Source organism: Schistocerca piceifrons, chromosome 2 (genome assembly GCF_021461385.2).
Source record: "Schistocerca piceifrons isolate TAMUIC-IGC-003096 chromosome 2, iqSchPice1.1, whole genome shotgun sequence".
In the NCBI taxonomy this organism is placed as follows: Eukaryota; Metazoa; Arthropoda; class Insecta; order Orthoptera; family Acrididae; genus Schistocerca; species Schistocerca piceifrons.
In genome coordinates, this window is record NC_060139.1 from 39,638,405 (window position 1) to 39,658,868 (window position 20,464).

The 20,464-nt window shown below is 50.5% G+C and overlaps 21 non-coding genes across 21 annotated transcripts; 10 read left to right on the top strand and 11 right to left on the bottom strand.

The window, feature by feature from the left end:
• Positions 1–721: 721 nt before the first annotated feature.
• Positions 722–805, bottom strand: Trnal-uaa. The gene has a single exon. It is a non-coding gene; the product is annotated as a tRNA-Leu (tRNA).
• A 683-nt stretch (positions 806–1,488) lies between these two features.
• Trnag-ccc lies at positions 1,489–1,560 on the top strand. Its single transcript has one exon. It is a non-coding gene; the product is annotated as a tRNA-Gly (tRNA).
• Positions 1,561–2,676: 1,116 nt separating this feature from the next.
• On the bottom strand, positions 2,677–2,760 carry Trnal-uaa. The gene has a single exon. It is a non-coding gene; the product is annotated as a tRNA-Leu (tRNA).
• A 683-nt stretch (positions 2,761–3,443) lies between these two features.
• Positions 3,444–3,515, top strand: Trnag-ccc. The gene has a single exon. It is a non-coding gene; the product is annotated as a tRNA-Gly (tRNA).
• A 1,116-nt stretch (positions 3,516–4,631) lies between these two features.
• On the bottom strand, positions 4,632–4,715 carry Trnal-uaa. Its single transcript has one exon. It is a non-coding gene; the product is annotated as a tRNA-Leu (tRNA).
• Positions 4,716–5,398: 683 nt separating this feature from the next.
• Positions 5,399–5,470, top strand: Trnag-ccc. Its single transcript has one exon. It is a non-coding gene; the product is annotated as a tRNA-Gly (tRNA).
• A 1,116-nt stretch (positions 5,471–6,586) lies between these two features.
• Trnal-uaa lies at positions 6,587–6,670 on the bottom strand. Its single transcript has one exon. It is a non-coding gene; the product is annotated as a tRNA-Leu (tRNA).
• A 683-nt stretch (positions 6,671–7,353) lies between these two features.
• On the top strand, positions 7,354–7,425 carry Trnag-ccc. The gene has a single exon. It is a non-coding gene; the product is annotated as a tRNA-Gly (tRNA).
• Positions 7,426–8,541: 1,116 nt separating this feature from the next.
• On the bottom strand, positions 8,542–8,625 carry Trnal-uaa. Its single transcript has one exon. It is a non-coding gene; the product is annotated as a tRNA-Leu (tRNA).
• Positions 8,626–9,308: 683 nt separating this feature from the next.
• On the top strand, positions 9,309–9,380 carry Trnag-ccc. The gene has a single exon. It is a non-coding gene; the product is annotated as a tRNA-Gly (tRNA).
• Positions 9,381–10,496: 1,116 nt separating this feature from the next.
• Trnal-uaa lies at positions 10,497–10,580 on the bottom strand. Its single transcript has one exon. It is a non-coding gene; the product is annotated as a tRNA-Leu (tRNA).
• A 683-nt stretch (positions 10,581–11,263) lies between these two features.
• Positions 11,264–11,335, top strand: Trnag-ccc. Its single transcript has one exon. It is a non-coding gene; the product is annotated as a tRNA-Gly (tRNA).
• A 1,116-nt stretch (positions 11,336–12,451) lies between these two features.
• Positions 12,452–12,535, bottom strand: Trnal-uaa. The gene has a single exon. It is a non-coding gene; the product is annotated as a tRNA-Leu (tRNA).
• A 683-nt stretch (positions 12,536–13,218) lies between these two features.
• On the top strand, positions 13,219–13,290 carry Trnag-ccc. Its single transcript has one exon. It is a non-coding gene; the product is annotated as a tRNA-Gly (tRNA).
• A 1,116-nt stretch (positions 13,291–14,406) lies between these two features.
• Positions 14,407–14,490, bottom strand: Trnal-uaa. The gene has a single exon. It is a non-coding gene; the product is annotated as a tRNA-Leu (tRNA).
• A 683-nt stretch (positions 14,491–15,173) lies between these two features.
• Positions 15,174–15,245, top strand: Trnag-ccc. The gene has a single exon. It is a non-coding gene; the product is annotated as a tRNA-Gly (tRNA).
• Positions 15,246–16,361: 1,116 nt separating this feature from the next.
• Positions 16,362–16,445, bottom strand: Trnal-uaa. The gene has a single exon. It is a non-coding gene; the product is annotated as a tRNA-Leu (tRNA).
• Positions 16,446–17,128: 683 nt separating this feature from the next.
• Positions 17,129–17,200, top strand: Trnag-ccc. The gene has a single exon. It is a non-coding gene; the product is annotated as a tRNA-Gly (tRNA).
• Positions 17,201–18,316: 1,116 nt separating this feature from the next.
• On the bottom strand, positions 18,317–18,400 carry Trnal-uaa. The gene has a single exon. It is a non-coding gene; the product is annotated as a tRNA-Leu (tRNA).
• A 683-nt stretch (positions 18,401–19,083) lies between these two features.
• Trnag-ccc lies at positions 19,084–19,155 on the top strand. The gene has a single exon. It is a non-coding gene; the product is annotated as a tRNA-Gly (tRNA).
• A 1,126-nt stretch (positions 19,156–20,281) lies between these two features.
• Trnal-uaa lies at positions 20,282–20,365 on the bottom strand. The gene has a single exon. It is a non-coding gene; the product is annotated as a tRNA-Leu (tRNA).
• Between the last annotated feature and the right edge of the window lie 99 nt (positions 20,366–20,464).

Consider the following 20,464-nt stretch of genomic DNA (forward strand, 5'->3'; position numbering starts at 1 on the left):
CAAAATGAAAGAAGGCAACAGCACGTCGAGTTCCCAGCCGAGCACGCATCCATGTACTAACCACGGCCAACGATTCCTAACGCCGGTGAACAGACGAGAACCGCTGCACTACGCGCGGTGTGGCCGTTGGCGACAGTATCGCGCAACGTGTAGACACCTTACTTCTTGTGAAGATCGCTTGTTATTTACCTGGCAGTGTGTCGCTGGAGGAAGCATTGTCTTTTAGGGGAGAAAAATGAAATGGCACTTGGTGCGGTCGAATACGTGGCCTTTGTGTTCACAGCACGACGCTCTAACTTACTCAGCTATCGAGCTACGCAATGTGGCACGTCTGCAGTCCAATACCCGATCCACCGTCTCATCCACCTTTATTACTGCCCTGACACTCATTTACGCACATATCTGCTTTCGTTCACGTTTGCTCGCCTGATGCTTGGACCCCAAAAACCACAACCCAAAGATATCGTAAATGCCGTGAGAATAACCAAGACTCAGCAAACAAAAGAATGTTCGGCTACCGGGAATCGATTCCGGGCCTCGTGGCTGAAAGCCATGTCTCCTAACAGCTTTCCATTCTTTCAGGCCGCCAGACAATCAGACTTGCAAGGCAAGCACCATAGTCACTGCCGTTTCTCGTAGTATCTGTGGAACCTGTTCCCGCGTAATTTACTTGTTTTCCCGCATGTACGAAATTGGTAGTTTTGGAATATTTAAAATGCATTGTCAGATGTGGGGTTCGAACCCACGCTCCCCTTCGGGAACCAGAGCTTAAATCTGGCGCCTTAGACCGCTCGGCCAATCTGACGCGTGGGCGCCAAATCTCTTCCACCGTCGTTTCTCGGTATATCTCCAGAGCCTGACTGCGAAATTAGCGTGTTTTTTTCTTGTGTGAAGGAAATACGTTGGTTTTAGAGTATTTAAAACGAGTTGTCAGATGTGAGGTTGCACCCCACCCTCACTTTCGGGAACCACAGCTTAAACATGGTGCCTTACACCATTGTTTTCCGTCGCCATCTGTCTTGAGTGGAACGAGCAGAACTGTAGTTATCAATATTCACACTGACGCAGAGAAAACAAAAAACGACAGAAGAGGCCGTTCCCTAGCAACGGCTACGCTGTGCATTTCGCCCTCAGGGGAAGCTAATGATAGGCTCCAGGCGAGCATCAAACTAACCAACTTAATATTGTGATACTTAGGCGCTTTCTACTTCTGGATTGGCACACACATGCTGAATCGTCTCTGGATCATCAGTAAGTACGTCACATTAGATATTTGTTTTATCGCCCTGCTGTAAATTAAAGGGCAGTTTTTCAACGGCTGTCAGTTCTGCTTCTAGCTACGCTACATCGCCCTAGCAGCACCTACGCACTGCGTTCAGATGTGCTCACCTCCGCCCTGGCGTTGAGCGCCTACAGCGCCGTCGCCTTCGGCCTCTGATGGCAGGAGGGTAGCCGACACATCAAGGCGTGGGTGGGACGCAGCACAACGCGGTGGTGGTGTAACGGTCAGCATGGTTGCTTCCCAAGCAGTTGATCCGGGTTCGATTCCCGGCCACCGCACGAAAGGTACTTTTTTCTTCTACGGGTATTCCACGTAACGAAACGCGATCTTCGAAACTGTGAACTGTCGCGGTACGAATAGTTTTCCTTCGCCCCTCGTCTCAGTCCGTGCTGCCAGGGCGCTAGTCTGCGGCTTTCGTTTCTCAGCATCGTGTGTCTCCATGTGTCGACTTTGCTCGGCTGACGCGAAAGCTGACGCTTGGAAATGGGCATATATGTAGAGGGCAGGCGCGACAAACGACTGGGAGAGACCAAAAAACGACAAACACACGACAGAACCTTTCATTTTATTGTGGCCACAGATTCGCCCCTTAGTGTACCGAGAGGCAAGAGTGGCGTCAGCGTGCGGGACCGCATAATTATTGCTAAGCAACAACGAAGCCGAAGGAAAAATGCAAAATGAAAGAAGGCAACAGCACGTCGAGTTCCCAGCCGAGCACGCATCCATGTACTAACCACGGCCAACGATTCCTAACGCCGGTGAACAGACGAGAACCGCTGCACTACGCGCGGTGTGGCCGTTGGCGACAGTATCGCGCAACGTGTAGACACCTTACTTCTTGTGAAGATCGCTTGTTATTTACCTGGCAGTGTGTCGCTGGAGGAAGCATTGTCTTTTAGGGGAGAAAAATGAAATGGCACTTGGTGCGGTCGAATACGTGGCCTTTGTGTTCACAGCACGACGCTCTAACTTACTCAGCTATCGAGCTACGCAATGTGGCACGTCTGCAGTCCAATACCCGATCCACCGTCTCATCCACCTTTATTACTGCCCTGACACTCATTTACGCACATATCTGCTTTCGTTCACGTTTGCTCGCCTGATGCTTGGACCCCAAAAACCACAACCCAAAGATATCGTAAATGCCGTGAGAATAACCAAGACTCAGCAAACAAAAGAATGTTCGGCTACCGGGAATCGATTCCGGGCCTCGTGGCTGAAAGCCATGTCTCCTAACAGCTTTCCATTCTTTCAGGCCGCCAGACAATCAGACTTGCAAGGCAAGCACCATAGTCACTGCCGTTTCTCGTAGTATCTGTGGAACCTGTTCCCGCGTAATTTACTTGTTTTCCCGCATGTACGAAATTGGTAGTTTTGGAATATTTAAAATGCATTGTCAGATGTGGGGTTCGAACCCACGCTCCCCTTCGGGAACCAGAGCTTAAATCTGGCGCCTTAGACCGCTCGGCCAATCTGACGCGTGGGCGCCAAATCTCTTCCACCGTCGTTTCTCGGTATATCTCCAGAGCCTGACTGCGAAATTAGCGTGTTTTTTTCTTGTGTGAAGGAAATACGTTGGTTTTAGAGTATTTAAAACGAGTTGTCAGATGTGAGGTTGCACCCCACCCTCACTTTCGGGAACCACAGCTTAAACATGGTGCCTTACACCATTGTTTTCCGTCGCCATCTGTCTTGAGTGGAACGAGCAGAACTGTAGTTATCAATATTCACACTGACGCAGAGAAAACAAAAAACGACAGAAGAGGCCGTTCCCTAGCAACGGCTACGCTGTGCATTTCGCCCTCAGGGGAAGCTAATGATAGGCTCCAGGCGAGCATCAAACTAACCAACTTAATATTGTGATACTTAGGCGCTTTCTACTTCTGGATTGGCACACACATGCTGAATCGTCTCTGGATCATCAGTAAGTACGTCACATTAGATATTTGTTTTATCGCCCTGCTGTAAATTAAAGGGCAGTTTTTCAACGGCTGTCAGTTCTGCTTCTAGCTACGCTACATCGCCCTAGCAGCACCTACGCACTGCGTTCAGATGTGCTCACCTCCGCCCTGGCGTTGAGCGCCTACAGCGCCGTCGCCTTCGGCCTCTGATGGCAGGAGGGTAGCCGACACATCAAGGCGTGGGTGGGACGCAGCACAACGCGGTGGTGGTGTAACGGTCAGCATGGTTGCTTCCCAAGCAGTTGATCCGGGTTCGATTCCCGGCCACCGCACGAAAGGTACTTTTTTCTTCTACGGGTATTCCACGTAACGAAACGCGATCTTCGAAACTGTGAACTGTCGCGGTACGAATAGTTTTCCTTCGCCCCTCGTCTCAGTCCGTGCTGCCAGGGCGCTAGTCTGCGGCTTTCGTTTCTCAGCATCGTGTGTCTCCATGTGTCGACTTTGCTCGGCTGACGCGAAAGCTGACGCTTGGAAATGGGCATATATGTAGAGGGCAGGCGCGACAAACGACTGGGAGAGACCAAAAAACGACAAACACACGACAGAACCTTTCATTTTATTGTGGCCACAGATTCGCCCCTTAGTGTACCGAGAGGCAAGAGTGGCGTCAGCGTGCGGGACCGCATAATTATTGCTAAGCAACAACGAAGCCGAAGGAAAAATGCAAAATGAAAGAAGGCAACAGCACGTCGAGTTCCCAGCCGAGCACGCATCCATGTACTAACCACGGCCAACGATTCCTAACGCCGGTGAACAGACGAGAACCGCTGCACTACGCGCGGTGTGGCCGTTGGCGACAGTATCGCGCAACGTGTAGACACCTTACTTCTTGTGAAGATCGCTTGTTATTTACCTGGCAGTGTGTCGCTGGAGGAAGCATTGTCTTTTAGGGGAGAAAAATGAAATGGCACTTGGTGCGGTCGAATACGTGGCCTTTGTGTTCACAGCACGACGCTCTAACTTACTCAGCTATCGAGCTACGCAATGTGGCACGTCTGCAGTCCAATACCCGATCCACCGTCTCATCCACCTTTATTACTGCCCTGACACTCATTTACGCACATATCTGCTTTCGTTCACGTTTGCTCGCCTGATGCTTGGACCCCAAAAACCACAACCCAAAGATATCGTAAATGCCGTGAGAATAACCAAGACTCAGCAAACAAAAGAATGTTCGGCTACCGGGAATCGATTCCGGGCCTCGTGGCTGAAAGCCATGTCTCCTAACAGCTTTCCATTCTTTCAGGCCGCCAGACAATCAGACTTGCAAGGCAAGCACCATAGTCACTGCCGTTTCTCGTAGTATCTGTGGAACCTGTTCCCGCGTAATTTACTTGTTTTCCCGCATGTACGAAATTGGTAGTTTTGGAATATTTAAAATGCATTGTCAGATGTGGGGTTCGAACCCACGCTCCCCTTCGGGAACCAGAGCTTAAATCTGGCGCCTTAGACCGCTCGGCCAATCTGACGCGTGGGCGCCAAATCTCTTCCACCGTCGTTTCTCGGTATATCTCCAGAGCCTGACTGCGAAATTAGCGTGTTTTTTTCTTGTGTGAAGGAAATACGTTGGTTTTAGAGTATTTAAAACGAGTTGTCAGATGTGAGGTTGCACCCCACCCTCACTTTCGGGAACCACAGCTTAAACATGGTGCCTTACACCATTGTTTTCCGTCGCCATCTGTCTTGAGTGGAACGAGCAGAACTGTAGTTATCAATATTCACACTGACGCAGAGAAAACAAAAAACGACAGAAGAGGCCGTTCCCTAGCAACGGCTACGCTGTGCATTTCGCCCTCAGGGGAAGCTAATGATAGGCTCCAGGCGAGCATCAAACTAACCAACTTAATATTGTGATACTTAGGCGCTTTCTACTTCTGGATTGGCACACACATGCTGAATCGTCTCTGGATCATCAGTAAGTACGTCACATTAGATATTTGTTTTATCGCCCTGCTGTAAATTAAAGGGCAGTTTTTCAACGGCTGTCAGTTCTGCTTCTAGCTACGCTACATCGCCCTAGCAGCACCTACGCACTGCGTTCAGATGTGCTCACCTCCGCCCTGGCGTTGAGCGCCTACAGCGCCGTCGCCTTCGGCCTCTGATGGCAGGAGGGTAGCCGACACATCAAGGCGTGGGTGGGACGCAGCACAACGCGGTGGTGGTGTAACGGTCAGCATGGTTGCTTCCCAAGCAGTTGATCCGGGTTCGATTCCCGGCCACCGCACGAAAGGTACTTTTTTCTTCTACGGGTATTCCACGTAACGAAACGCGATCTTCGAAACTGTGAACTGTCGCGGTACGAATAGTTTTCCTTCGCCCCTCGTCTCAGTCCGTGCTGCCAGGGCGCTAGTCTGCGGCTTTCGTTTCTCAGCATCGTGTGTCTCCATGTGTCGACTTTGCTCGGCTGACGCGAAAGCTGACGCTTGGAAATGGGCATATATGTAGAGGGCAGGCGCGACAAACGACTGGGAGAGACCAAAAAACGACAAACACACGACAGAACCTTTCATTTTATTGTGGCCACAGATTCGCCCCTTAGTGTACCGAGAGGCAAGAGTGGCGTCAGCGTGCGGGACCGCATAATTATTGCTAAGCAACAACGAAGCCGAAGGAAAAATGCAAAATGAAAGAAGGCAACAGCACGTCGAGTTCCCAGCCGAGCACGCATCCATGTACTAACCACGGCCAACGATTCCTAACGCCGGTGAACAGACGAGAACCGCTGCACTACGCGCGGTGTGGCCGTTGGCGACAGTATCGCGCAACGTGTAGACACCTTACTTCTTGTGAAGATCGCTTGTTATTTACCTGGCAGTGTGTCGCTGGAGGAAGCATTGTCTTTTAGGGGAGAAAAATGAAATGGCACTTGGTGCGGTCGAATACGTGGCCTTTGTGTTCACAGCACGACGCTCTAACTTACTCAGCTATCGAGCTACGCAATGTGGCACGTCTGCAGTCCAATACCCGATCCACCGTCTCATCCACCTTTATTACTGCCCTGACACTCATTTACGCACATATCTGCTTTCGTTCACGTTTGCTCGCCTGATGCTTGGACCCCAAAAACCACAACCCAAAGATATCGTAAATGCCGTGAGAATAACCAAGACTCAGCAAACAAAAGAATGTTCGGCTACCGGGAATCGATTCCGGGCCTCGTGGCTGAAAGCCATGTCTCCTAACAGCTTTCCATTCTTTCAGGCCGCCAGACAATCAGACTTGCAAGGCAAGCACCATAGTCACTGCCGTTTCTCGTAGTATCTGTGGAACCTGTTCCCGCGTAATTTACTTGTTTTCCCGCATGTACGAAATTGGTAGTTTTGGAATATTTAAAATGCATTGTCAGATGTGGGGTTCGAACCCACGCTCCCCTTCGGGAACCAGAGCTTAAATCTGGCGCCTTAGACCGCTCGGCCAATCTGACGCGTGGGCGCCAAATCTCTTCCACCGTCGTTTCTCGGTATATCTCCAGAGCCTGACTGCGAAATTAGCGTGTTTTTTTCTTGTGTGAAGGAAATACGTTGGTTTTAGAGTATTTAAAACGAGTTGTCAGATGTGAGGTTGCACCCCACCCTCACTTTCGGGAACCACAGCTTAAACATGGTGCCTTACACCATTGTTTTCCGTCGCCATCTGTCTTGAGTGGAACGAGCAGAACTGTAGTTATCAATATTCACACTGACGCAGAGAAAACAAAAAACGACAGAAGAGGCCGTTCCCTAGCAACGGCTACGCTGTGCATTTCGCCCTCAGGGGAAGCTAATGATAGGCTCCAGGCGAGCATCAAACTAACCAACTTAATATTGTGATACTTAGGCGCTTTCTACTTCTGGATTGGCACACACATGCTGAATCGTCTCTGGATCATCAGTAAGTACGTCACATTAGATATTTGTTTTATCGCCCTGCTGTAAATTAAAGGGCAGTTTTTCAACGGCTGTCAGTTCTGCTTCTAGCTACGCTACATCGCCCTAGCAGCACCTACGCACTGCGTTCAGATGTGCTCACCTCCGCCCTGGCGTTGAGCGCCTACAGCGCCGTCGCCTTCGGCCTCTGATGGCAGGAGGGTAGCCGACACATCAAGGCGTGGGTGGGACGCAGCACAACGCGGTGGTGGTGTAACGGTCAGCATGGTTGCTTCCCAAGCAGTTGATCCGGGTTCGATTCCCGGCCACCGCACGAAAGGTACTTTTTTCTTCTACGGGTATTCCACGTAACGAAACGCGATCTTCGAAACTGTGAACTGTCGCGGTACGAATAGTTTTCCTTCGCCCCTCGTCTCAGTCCGTGCTGCCAGGGCGCTAGTCTGCGGCTTTCGTTTCTCAGCATCGTGTGTCTCCATGTGTCGACTTTGCTCGGCTGACGCGAAAGCTGACGCTTGGAAATGGGCATATATGTAGAGGGCAGGCGCGACAAACGACTGGGAGAGACCAAAAAACGACAAACACACGACAGAACCTTTCATTTTATTGTGGCCACAGATTCGCCCCTTAGTGTACCGAGAGGCAAGAGTGGCGTCAGCGTGCGGGACCGCATAATTATTGCTAAGCAACAACGAAGCCGAAGGAAAAATGCAAAATGAAAGAAGGCAACAGCACGTCGAATTCCCAGCCGAGCACGCATCCATGTACTAACCACGGCCAACGATTCCTAACGCCGGTGAACAGACGAGAACCGCTGCACTACGCGCGGTGTGGCCGTTGGCGACAGTATCGCGCAACGTGTAGACACCTTACTTCTTGTGAAGATCGCTTGTTATTTACCTGGCAGTGTGTCGCTGGAGGAAGCATTGTCTTTTAGGGGAGAAAAATGAAATGGCACTTGGTGCGGTCGAATACGTGGCCTTTGTGTTCACAGCACGACGCTCTAACTTACTCAGCTATCGAGCTACGCAATGTGGCACGTCTGCAGTCCAATACCCGATCCACCGTCTCATCCACCTTTATTACTGCCCTGACACTCATTTACGCACATATCTGCTTTCGTTCACGTTTGCTCGCCTGATGCTTGGACCCCAAAAACCACAACCCAAAGATATCGTAAATGCCGTGAGAATAACCAAGACTCAGCAAACAAAAGAATGTTCGGCTACCGGTAATCGATTCCGGGCCTCGTGGCTGAAAGCCATGTCTCCTAACAGCTTTCCATTCTTTCAGGCCGCCAGACAATCAGACTTGCAAGGCAAGCACCATAGTCACTGCCGTTTCTCGTAGTATCTGTGGAACCTGTTCCCGCGTAATTTACTTGTTTTCCCGCATGTACGAAATTGGTAGTTTTGGAATATTTAAAATGCATTGTCAGATGTGGGGTTCGAACCCACGCTCCCCTTCGGGAACCAGAGCTTAAATCTGGCGCCTTAGACCGCTCGGCCAATCTGACGCGTGGGCGCCAAATCTCTTCCACCGTCGTTTCTCGGTATATCTCCAGAGCCTGACTGCGAAATTAGCGTGTTTTTTTCTTGTGTGAAGGAAATACGTTGGTTTTAGAGTATTTAAAACGAGTTGTCAGATGTGAGGTTGCACCCCACCCTCACTTTCGGGAACCACAGCTTAAACATGGTGCCTTACACCATTGTTTTCCGTCGCCATCTGTCTTGAGTGGAACGAGCAGAACTGTAGTTATCAATATTCACACTGACGCAGAGAAAACAAAAAACGACAGAAGAGGCCGTTCCCTAGCAACGGCTACGCTGTGCATTTCGCCCTCAGGGGAAGCTAATGATAGGCTCCAGGCGAGCATCAAACTAACCAACTTAATATTGTGATACTTAGGCGCTTTCTACTTCTGGATTGGCACACACATGCTGAATCGTCTCTGGATCATCAGTAAGTACGTCACATTAGATATTTGTTTTATCGCCCTGCTGTAAATTAAAGGGCAGTTTTTCAACGGCTGTCAGTTCTGCTTCTAGCTACGCTACATCGCCCTAGCAGCACCTACGCACTGCGTTCAGATGTGCTCACCTCCGCCCTGGCGTTGAGCGCCTACAGCGCCGTCGCCTTCGGCCTCTGATGGCAGGAGGGTAGCCGACACATCAAGGCGTGGGTGGGACGCAGCACAACGCGGTGGTGGTGTAACGGTCAGCATGGTTGCTTCCCAAGCAGTTGATCCGGGTTCGATTCCCGGCCACCGCACGAAAGGTACTTTTTTCTTCTACGGGTATTCCACGTAACGAAACGCGATCTTCGAAACTGTGAACTGTCGCGGTACGAATAGTTTTCCTTCGCCCCTCGTCTCAGTCCGTGCTGCCAGGGCGCTAGTCTGCGGCTTTCGTTTCTCAGCATCGTGTGTCTCCATGTGTCGACTTTGCTCGGCTGACGCGAAAGCTGACGCTTGGAAATGGGCATATATGTAGAGGGCAGGCGCGACAAACGACTGGGAGAGACCAAAAAACGACAAACACACGACAGAACCTTTCATTTTATTGTGGCCACAGATTCGCCCCTTAGTGTACCGAGAGGCAAGAGTGGCGTCAGCGTGCGGGACCGCATAATTATTGCTAAGCAACAACGAAGCCGAAGGAAAAATGCAAAATGAAAGAAGGCAACAGCACGTCGAGTTCCCAGCCGAGCACGCATCCATGTACTAACCACGGCCAACGATTCCTAACGCCGGTGAACAGACGAGAACCGCTGCACTACGCGCGGTGTGGCCGTTGGCGACAGTATCGCGCAACGTGTAGACACCTTACTTCTTGTGAAGATCGCTTGTTATTTACCTGGCAGTGTGTCGCTGGAGGAAGCATTGTCTTTTAGGGGAGAAAAATGAAATGGCACTTGGTGCGGTCGAATACGTGGCCTTTGTGTTCACAGCACGACGCTCTAACTTACTCAGCTATCGAGCTACGCAATGTGGCACGTCTGCAGTCCAATACCCGATCCACCGTCTCATCCACCTTTATTACTGCCCTGACACTCATTTACGCACATATCTGCTTTCGTTCACGTTTGCTCGCCTGATGCTTGGACCCCAAAAACCACAACCCAAAGATATCGTAAATGCCGTGAGAATAACCAAGACTCAGCAAACAAAAGAATGTTCGGCTACCGGGAATCGATTCCGGGCCTCGTGGCTGAAAGCCATGTCTCCTAACAGCTTTCCATTCTTTCAGGCCGCCAGACAATCAGACTTGCAAGGCAAGCACCATAGTCACTGCCGTTTCTCGTAGTATCTGTGGAACCTGTTCCCGCGTAATTTACTTGTTTTCCCGCATGTACGAAATTGGTAGTTTTGGAATATTTAAAATGCATTGTCAGATGTGGGGTTCGAACCCACGCTCCCCTTCGGGAACCAGAGCTTAAATCTGGCGCCTTAGACCGCTCGGCCAATCTGACGCGTGGGCGCCAAATCTCTTCCACCGTCGTTTCTCGGTATATCTCCAGAGCCTGACTGCGAAATTAGCGTGTTTTTTTCTTGTGTGAAGGAAATACGTTGGTTTTAGAGTATTTAAAACGAGTTGTCAGATGTGAGGTTGCACCCCACCCTCACTTTCGGGAACCACAGCTTAAACATGGTGCCTTACACCATTGTTTTCCGTCGCCATCTGTCTTGAGTGGAACGAGCAGAACTGTAGTTATCAATATTCACACTGACGCAGAGAAAACAAAAAACGACAGAAGAGGCCGTTCCCTAGCAACGGCTACGCTGTGCATTTCGCCCTCAGGGGAAGCTAATGATAGGCTCCAGGCGAGCATCAAACTAACCAACTTAATATTGTGATACTTAGGCGCTTTCTACTTCTGGATTGGCACACACATGCTGAATCGTCTCTGGATCATCAGTAAGTACGTCACATTAGATATTTGTTTTATCGCCCTGCTGTAAATTAAAGGGCAGTTTTTCAACGGCTGTCAGTTCTGCTTCTAGCTACGCTACATCGCCCTAGCAGCACCTACGCACTGCGTTCAGATGTGCTCACCTCCGCCCTGGCGTTGAGCGCCTACAGCGCCGTCGCCTTCGGCCTCTGATGGCAGGAGGGTAGCCGACACATCAAGGCGTGGGTGGGACGCAGCACAACGCGGTGGTGGTGTAACGGTCAGCATGGTTGCTTCCCAAGCAGTTGATCCGGGTTCGATTCCCGGCCACCGCACGAAAGGTACTTTTTTCTTCTACGGGTATTCCACGTAACGAAACGCGATCTTCGAAACTGTGAACTGTCGCGGTACGAATAGTTTTCCTTCGCCCTTCGTCTCAGTCCGTGCTGCCAGGGCGCTAGTCTGCGGCTTTCGTTTCTCAGCATCGTGTGTCTCCATGTGTCGACTTTGCTCGGCTGACGCGAAAGCTGACGCTTGGAAATGGGCATATATGTAGAGGGCAGGCGCGACAAACGACTGGGAGAGACCAAAAAACGACAAACACACGACAGAACCTTTCATTTTATTGTGGCCACAGATTCGCCCCTTAGTGTACCGAGAGGCAAGAGTGGCGTCAGCGTGCGGGACCGCATAATTATTGCTAAGCAACAACGAAGCCGAAGGAAAAATGCAAAATGAAAGAAGGCAACAGCACGTCGAGTTCCCAGCCGAGCACGCATCCATGTACTAACCACGGCCAACGATTCCTAACGCCGGTGAACAGACGAGAACCGCTGCACTACGCGCGGTGTGGCAGTTGGCGACAGTATCGCGCAACGTGTAGACACCTTACTTCTTGTGAAGATCGCTTGTTATTTACCTGGCAGTGTGTCGCTGGAGGAAGCATTGTCTTTTAGGGGAGAAAAATGAAATGGCACTTGGTGCGGTCGAATACGTGGCCTTTGTGTTCACAGCACGACGCTCTAACTTACTCAGCTATCGAGCTACGCAATGTGGCACGTCTGCAGTCCAATACCCGATCCACCGTCTCATCCACCTTTATTACTGCCCTGACACTCATTTACGCACATATCTGCTTTCGTTCACGTTTGCTCGCCTGATGCTTGGACCCCAAAAACCACAACCCAAAGATATCGTAAATGCCGTGAGAATAACCAAGACTCAGCAAACAAAAGAATGTTCGGCTACCGGGAATCGATTCCGGGCCTCGTGGCTGAAAGCCATGTCTCCTAACAGCTTTCCATTCTTTCAGGCCGCCAGACAATCAGACTTGCAAGGCAAGCACCATAGTCACTGCCGTTTCTCGTAGTATCTGTGGAACCTGTTCCCGCGTAATTTACTTGTTTTCCCGCATGTACGAAATTGGTAGTTTTGGAATATTTAAAATGCATTGTCAGATGTGGGGTTCGAACCCACGCTCCCCTTCGGGAACCAGAGCTTAAATCTGGCGCCTTAGACCGCTCGGCCAATCTGACGCGTGGGCGCCAAATCTCTTCCACCGTCGTTTCTCGGTATATCTCCAGAGCCTGACTGCGAAATTAGCGTGTTTTTTTCTTGTGTGAAGGAAATACGTTGGTTTTAGAGTATTTAAAACGAGTTGTCAGATGTGAGGTTGCACCCCACCCTCACTTTCGGGAACCACAGCTTAAACATGGTGCCTTACACCATTGTTTTCCGTCGCCATCTGTCTTGAGTGGAACGAGCAGAACTGTAGTTATCAATATTCACACTGACGCAGAGAAAACAAAAAACGACAGAAGAGGCCGTTCCCTAGCAACGGCTACGCTGTGCATTTCGCCCTCAGGGGAAGCTAATGATAGGCTCCAGGCGAGCATCAAACTAACCAACTTAATATTGTGATACTTAGGCGCTTTCTACTTCTGGATTGGCACACACATGCTGAATCGTCTCTGGATCATCAGTAAGTACGTCACATTAGATATTTGTTTTATCGCCCTGCTGTAAATTAAAGGGCAGTTTTTCAACGGCTGTCAGTTCTGCTTCTAGCTACGCTACATCGCCCTAGCAGCACCTACGCACTGCGTTCAGATGTGCTCACCTCCGCCCTGGCGTTGAGCGCCTACAGCGCCGTCGCCTTCGGCCTCTGATGGCAGGAGGGTAGCCGACACATCAAGGCGTGGGTGGGACGCAGCACAACGCGGTGGTGGTGTAACGGTCAGCATGGTTGCTTCCCAAGCAGTTGATCCGGGTTCGATTCCCGGCCACCGCACGAAAGGTACTTTTTTCTTCTACGGGTATTCCACGTAACGAAACGCGATCTTCGAAACTGTGAACTGTCGCGGTACGAATAGTTTTCCTTCGCCCCTCGTCTCAGTCCGTGCTGCCAGGGCGCTAGTCTGCGGCTTTCGTTTCTCAGCATCGTGTGTCTCCATGTGTCGACTTTGCTCGGCTGACGCGAAAGCTGACGCTTGGAAATGGGCATATATGTAGAGGGCAGGCGCGACAAACGACTGGGAGAGACCAAAAAACGACAAACACACGACAGAACCTTTCATTTTATTGTGGCCACAGATTCGCCCCTTAGTGTACCGAGAGGCAAGAGTGGCGTCAGCGTGCGGGACCGCATAATTATTGCTAAGCAACAACGAAGCCGAAGGAAAAATGCAAAATGAAAGAAGGCAACAGCACGTCGAGTTCCCAGCCGAGCACGCATCCATGTACTAACCACGGCCAACGATTCCTAACGCCGGTGAACAGACGAGAACCGCTGCACTACGCGCGGTGTGGCCGTTGGCGACAGTATCGCGCAACGTGTAGACACCTTACTTCTTGTGAAGATCGCTTGTTATTTACCTGGCAGTGTGTCGCTGGAGGAAGCATTGTCTTTTAGGGGAGAAAAATGAAATGGCACTTGGTGCGGTCGAATACGTGGCCTTTGTGTTCACAGCACGACGCTCTAACTTACTCAGCTATCGAGCTACGCAATGTGGCACGTCTGCAGTCCAATACCCGATCCACCGTCTCATCCACCTTTATTACTGCCCTGACACTCATTTACGCACATATCTGCTTTCGTTCACGTTTGCTCGCCTGATGCTTGGACCCCAAAAACCACAACCCAAAGATATCGTAAATGCCGTGAGAATAACCAAGACTCAGCAAACAAAAGAATGTTCGGCTACCGGGAATCGATTCCGGGCCTCGTGGCTGAAAGCCATGTCTCCTAACAGCTTTCCATTCTTTCAGGCCGCCAGACAATCAGACTTGCAAGGCAAGCACCATAGTCACTGCCGTTTCTCGTAGTATCTGTGGAACCTGTTCCCGCGTAATTTACTTGTTTTCCCGCATGTACGAAATTGGTAGTTTTGGAATATTTAAAATGCATTGTCAGATGTGGGGTTCGAACCCACGCTCCCCTTCGGGAACCAGAGCTTAAATCTGGCGCCTTAGACCGCTCGGCCAATCTGACGCGTGGGCGCCAAATCTCTTCCACCGTCGTTTCTCGGTATATCTCCAGAGCCTGACTGCGAAATTAGCGTGTTTTTTTCTTGTGTGAAGGAAATACGTTGGTTTTAGAGTATTTAAAACGAGTTGTCAGATGTGAGGTTGCACCCCACCCTCACTTTCGGGAACCACAGCTTAAACATGGTGCCTTACACCATTGTTTTCCGTCGCCATCTGTCTTGAGTGGAACGAGCAGAACTGTAGTTATCAATATTCACACTGACGCAGAGAAAACAAAAAACGACAGAAGAGGCCGTTCCCTAGCAACGGCTACGCTGTGCATTTCGCCCTCAGGGGAAGCTAATGATAGGCTCCAGGCGAGCATCAAACTAACCAACTTAATATTGTGATACTTAGGCGCTTTCTACTTCTGGATTGGCACACACATGCTGAATCGTCTCTGGATCATCAGTAAGTACGTCACATTAGATATTTGTTTTATCGCCCTGCTGTAAATTAAAGGGCAGTTTTTCAACGGCTGTCAGTTCTGCTTCTAGCTACGCTACATCGCCCTAGCAGCACCTACGCACTGCGTTCAGATGTGCTCACCTCCGCCCTGGCGTTGAGCGCCTACAGCGCCGTCGCCTTCGGCCTCTGATGGCAGGAGGGTAGCCGACACATCAAGGCGTGGGTGGGACGCAGCACAACGCGGTGGTGGTGTAACGGTCAGCATGGTTGCTTCCCAAGCAGTTGATCCGGGTTCGATTCCCGGCCACCGCACGAAAGGTACTTTTTTCTTCTACGGGTATTCCACGTAACGAAACGCGATCTTCGAAACTGTGAACTGTCGCGGTACGAATAGTTTTCCTTCGCCCCTCGTCTCAGTCCGTGCTGCCAGGGCGCTAGTCTGCGGCTTTCGTTTCTCAGCATCGTGTGTCTCCATGTGTCGACTTTGCTCGGCTGACGCGAAAGCTGACGCTTGGAAATGGGCATATATGTAGAGGGCAGGCGCGACAAACGACTGGGAGAGACCAAAAAACGACAAACACACGACAGAACCTTTCATTTTATTGTGGCCACAGATTCGCCCCTTAGTGTACCGAGAGGCAAGAGTGGCGTCAGCGTGCGGGACCGCATAATTATTGCTAAGCAACAACGAAGCCGAAGGAAAAATGCAAAATGAAAGAAGGCAACAGCACGTCGAGTTCCCAGCCGAGCACGCATCCATGTACTAACCACGGCCAACGATTCCTAACGCCGGTGAACAGACGAGAACCGCTGCACTACGCGCGGTGTGGCCGTTGGCGACAGTATCGCGCAACGTGTAGACACCTTACTTCTTGTGAAGATCGCTTGTTATTTACCTGGCAGTGTGTCGCTGGAGGAAGCATTGTCTTTTAGGGGAGAAAAATGAAATGGCACTTGGTGCGGTCGAATACGTGGCCTTTGTGTTCACAGCACGACGCTCTAACTTACTCAGCTATCGAGCTACGCAATGTGGCACGTCTGCAGTCCAATACCCGATCCACCGTCTCATCCACCTTTATTACTGCCCTGACACTCATTTACGCACATATCTGCTTTCGTTCACGTTTGCTCGCCTGATGCTTGGACCCCAAAAACCACAACCCAAAGATATCGTAAATGCCGTGAGAATAACCAAGACTCAGCAAACAAAAGAATGTTCGGCTACCGGGAATCGATTCCGGGCCTCGTGGCTGAAAGCCATGTCTCCTAACAGCTTTCCATTCTTTCAGGCCGCCAGACAATCAGACTTGCAAGGCAAGCACCATAGTCACTGCCGTTTCTCGTAGTATCTGTGGAACCTGTTCCCGCGTAATTTACTTGTTTTCCCGCATGTACGAAATTGGTAGTTTTGGAATATTTAAAATGCATTGTCAGATGTGGGGTTCGAACCCACGCTCCCCTTCGGGAACCAGAGCTTAAATCTGGCGCCTTAGACCGCTCGGCCAATCTGACGCGTGGGCGCCAAATCTCTTCCACCGTCGTTTCTCGGTATATCTCCAGAGCCTGACTGCGAAATTAGCGTGTTTTTTTCTTGTGTGAAGGAAATACGTTGGTTTTAGAGTATTTAAAACGAGTTGTCAGATGTGAGGTTGCACCCCACCCTCACTTTCGGGAACCACAGCTTAAACATGGTGCCTTACACCATTGTTTTCCGTCGCCATCTGTCTTGAGTGGAACGAGCAGAACTGTAGTTATCAATATTCACACTGACGCAGAGAAAACAAAAAACGACAGAAGAGGCCGTTCCCTAGCAACGGCTACGCTGTGCATTTCGCCCTCAGGGGAAGCTAATGATAGGCTCCAGGCGAGCATCAAACTAACCAACTTAATATTGTGATACTTAGGCGCTTTCTACTTCTGGATTGGCACACACATGCTGAATCGTCTCTGGATCATCAGTAAGTACGTCACATTAGATATTTGTTTTATCGCCCTGCTGTAAATTAAAGGGCAGTTTTTCAACGGCTGTCAGTTCTGCTTCTAGCTACGCTACATCGCCCTAGCAGCACCTACGCACTGCGTTCAGATGTGCTCACCTCCGCCCTGGCGTTGAGCGCCTACAGCGCCGTCGCCTTCGGCCTCTGATGGCAGGAGGGTAGCCGACACATCAAGGCGTGGGTGGGACGCAGCACAACGCGGTGGTGGTGTAACGGTCAGCATGGTTGCTTCCCAAGCAGTTGATCCGGGTTCGATTCCCGGCCACCGCACGAAAGGTACTTTTTTCTTCTACGGGTATTCCACGTAACGAAACGCGATCTTCGAAACTGTGAACTGTCGCGGTACGAATAGTTTTCCTTCGCCCTTCGTCTCAGTCCGTGCTGCCAGGGCGCTAGTCTGCGGCTTTCGTTTCTCAGCATCGTGTGTCTCCATGTGTCGACTTTGCTCGGCTGACGCGAAAGCTGACGCTTGGAAATGGGCATATATGTAGAGGGCAGGCGCGACAAACGACTGGGAGAGACCAAAAAACGACAAACACACGACAGAACCTTTCATTTTATTGTGGCCACAGATTCGCCCCTTAGTGTACCGAGAGGCAAGAGTGGCGTCAGCGTGCGGGACCGCATAATTATTGCTAAGCAACAACGAAGCCGAAGGAAAAATGCAAAATGAAAGAAGGCAACAGCACGTCGAGTTCCCAGCCGAGCACGCATCCATGTACTAACCACGGCCAACGATTCCTAACGCCGGTGAACAGACGAGAACCGCTGCACTACGCGCGGTGTGGCCGTTGGCGACAGTATCGCGCAACGTGTAGACACCTTACTTCTTGTGAAGATCGCTTGTTATTTACCTGGCAGTGTGTCGCTGGAGGAAGCATTGTCTTTTAGGGGAGAAAAATGAAATGGCACTTGGTGCGGTCGAATACGTGGCCTTTGTGTTCACAGCACGACGCTCTAACTTACTCAGCTATCGAGCTACGCAATGTGGCACGTCTGCAGTCCAATACCCGATCCACCGTCTCATCCACCTTTATTACTGCCCTGACACTCATTTACGCACATATCTGCTTTCGTTCACGTTTGCTCGCCTGATGCTTGGACCCCAAAAACCACAACCCAAAGATATCGTAAATGCCGTGAGAATAACCAAGACTCAGCAAACAAAAGAATGTTCGGCTACCGGGAATCGATTCCGGGCCTCGTGGCTGAAAGCCATGTCTCCTAACAGCTTTCCATTCTTTCAGGCCGCCAGACAATCAGACTTGCAAGGCAAGCACCATAGTCACTGCCGTTTCTCGTAGTATCTGTGGAACCTGTTCCCGCGTAATTTACTTGTTTTCCCGCATGTACGAAATTGGTAGTTTTGGAATATTTAAAATGCATTGTCAGATGTGGGGTTCGAACCCACGCTCCCCTTCGGGAACCAGAGCTTAAATCTGGCGCCTTAGACCGCTCGGCCAATCTGACGCGTGGGCGCCAAATCTCTTCCACCGTCGTTTCTCGGTATATCTCCAGAGCCTGACTGCGAAATTAGCGTGTTTTTTTCTTGTGTGAAGGAAATACGTTGGTTTTAGAGTATTTAAAACGAGTTGTCAGATGTGAGGTTGCACCCCACCCTCACTTTCGGGAACCACAGCTTAAACATGGTGCCTTACACCATTGTTTTCCGTCGCCATCTGTCTTGAGTGGAACGAGCAGAACTGTAGTTATCAATATTCACACTGACGCAGAGAAAACAAAAAACGACAGAAGAGGCCGTTCCCTAGCAACGGCTACGCTGTGCATTTCGCCCTCAGGGGAAGCTAATGATAGGCTCCAGGCGAGCATCAAACTAACCAACTTAATATTGTGATACTTAGGCGCTTTCTACTTCTGGATTGGCACACACATGCTGAATCGTCTCTGGATCATCAGTAAGTACGTCACATTAGATATTTGTTTTATCGCCCTGCTGTAAATTAAAGGGCAGTTTTTCAACGGCTGTCAGTTCTGCTTCTAGCTACGCTACATCGCCCTAGCAGCACCTACGCACTGCGTTCAGATGTGCTCACCTCCGCCCTGGCGTTGAGCGCCTACAGCGCCGTCGCCTTCGGCCTCTGATGGCAGGAGGGTAGCCGACACATCAAGGCGTGGGTGGGACGCAGCACAACGCGGTGGTGGTGTAACGGTCAGCATGGTTGCTTCCCAAGCAGTTGATCCGGGTTCGATTCCCGGCCACCGCACGAAAGGTACTTTTTTCTTCTACGGGTATTCCACGTAACGAAACGCGATCTTCGAAACTGTGAACTGTCGCGGTACGAATAGTTTTCCTTCGCCCCTCGTCTCAGTCCGTGCTGCCAGGGCGCTAGTCTGCGGCTTTCGTTTCTCAGCATCGTGTGTCTCCATGTGTCGACTTGTCTCGACTTTGCTCGGCTGACGCGAAAGCTGACGCTTGGAAATGGGCATATATGTAGAGGGCAGGCGCGACAAACGACTGGGAGAGACCAAAAAACGACAAACACACGACAGAACCTTTCATTTTATTGTGGCCACAGATTCGCCCCTTAGTGTACCGAGAGGCAAGAGTGGCGTCAGCGTGCGGGACCGCATAATTATTGCTAAGCAACAACGAAGCCGAAGGAAAAATGCAAAATGAAAGAAGGCAACAGCACGTCGAGTTCCCAGCCGAGCACGCATCCATGTACTAACCACGGCCAACGATTCCTAACGCCGGTGAACAGACGAGAACCGCTGCACTACGCGCGGTGTGGCCGTTGGCGACAGTATCGCGCAACGTGTAGACACCTTACTTCTTGTGAAGATCGCTTGTTATTTACCTGGCAGTGTGTCGCTGGAGGAAGCATTGTCTTTTAGGGGAGAAAAATGAAATGGCACTTGGTGCGGTCGAATACGTGGCCTTTGTGTTCACAGCACGACGCTCTAACTTACTCAGCTATCGAGCTACGCAATGTGGCACGTCTGCAGTCCAATACCCGATCCACCGTCTCATCCACCTTTATTACTGCCCTGACACTCATTTACGCACATATCTGCTTTCGTTCACGTTTGCTCGCCTGATGCTTGGACCCCAAAAACCACAACCCAAAGATATCGTAAATGCCGTGAGAATAACCAAGACTCAGCAAACAAAAGAATGTTCGGCTACCGGGAATCGATTCCGGGCCTCGTGGCTGAAAGCCATGTCTCCTAACAGCTTTCCATTCTTTCAGGCCGCCAGACAATCAGACTTGCAAGGCAAGCACCATAGTCACTGCCGTTTCTCGTAGTATCTGTGGAACCTGTTCCCGCGTAATTTACTTGCTTTCCCGCATGTACGAAATTGGTAGTTTTGGAATATTTAAAATGCATTGTCAGATGTGGGGTTCGAACCCACGCTCCCCTTCGGGAACCAGAGCTTAAATCTGGCGCCTTAGACCGCTCGGCCAATCTGACGCGTGGGCGCCAAATCTCTTCCACCGTCGTTTCTCGGTATATCTCCAGAGCCTGACTGCGAAATTAGCGTGTTTTTTTCTTGTGTGAAGGAAATACGTT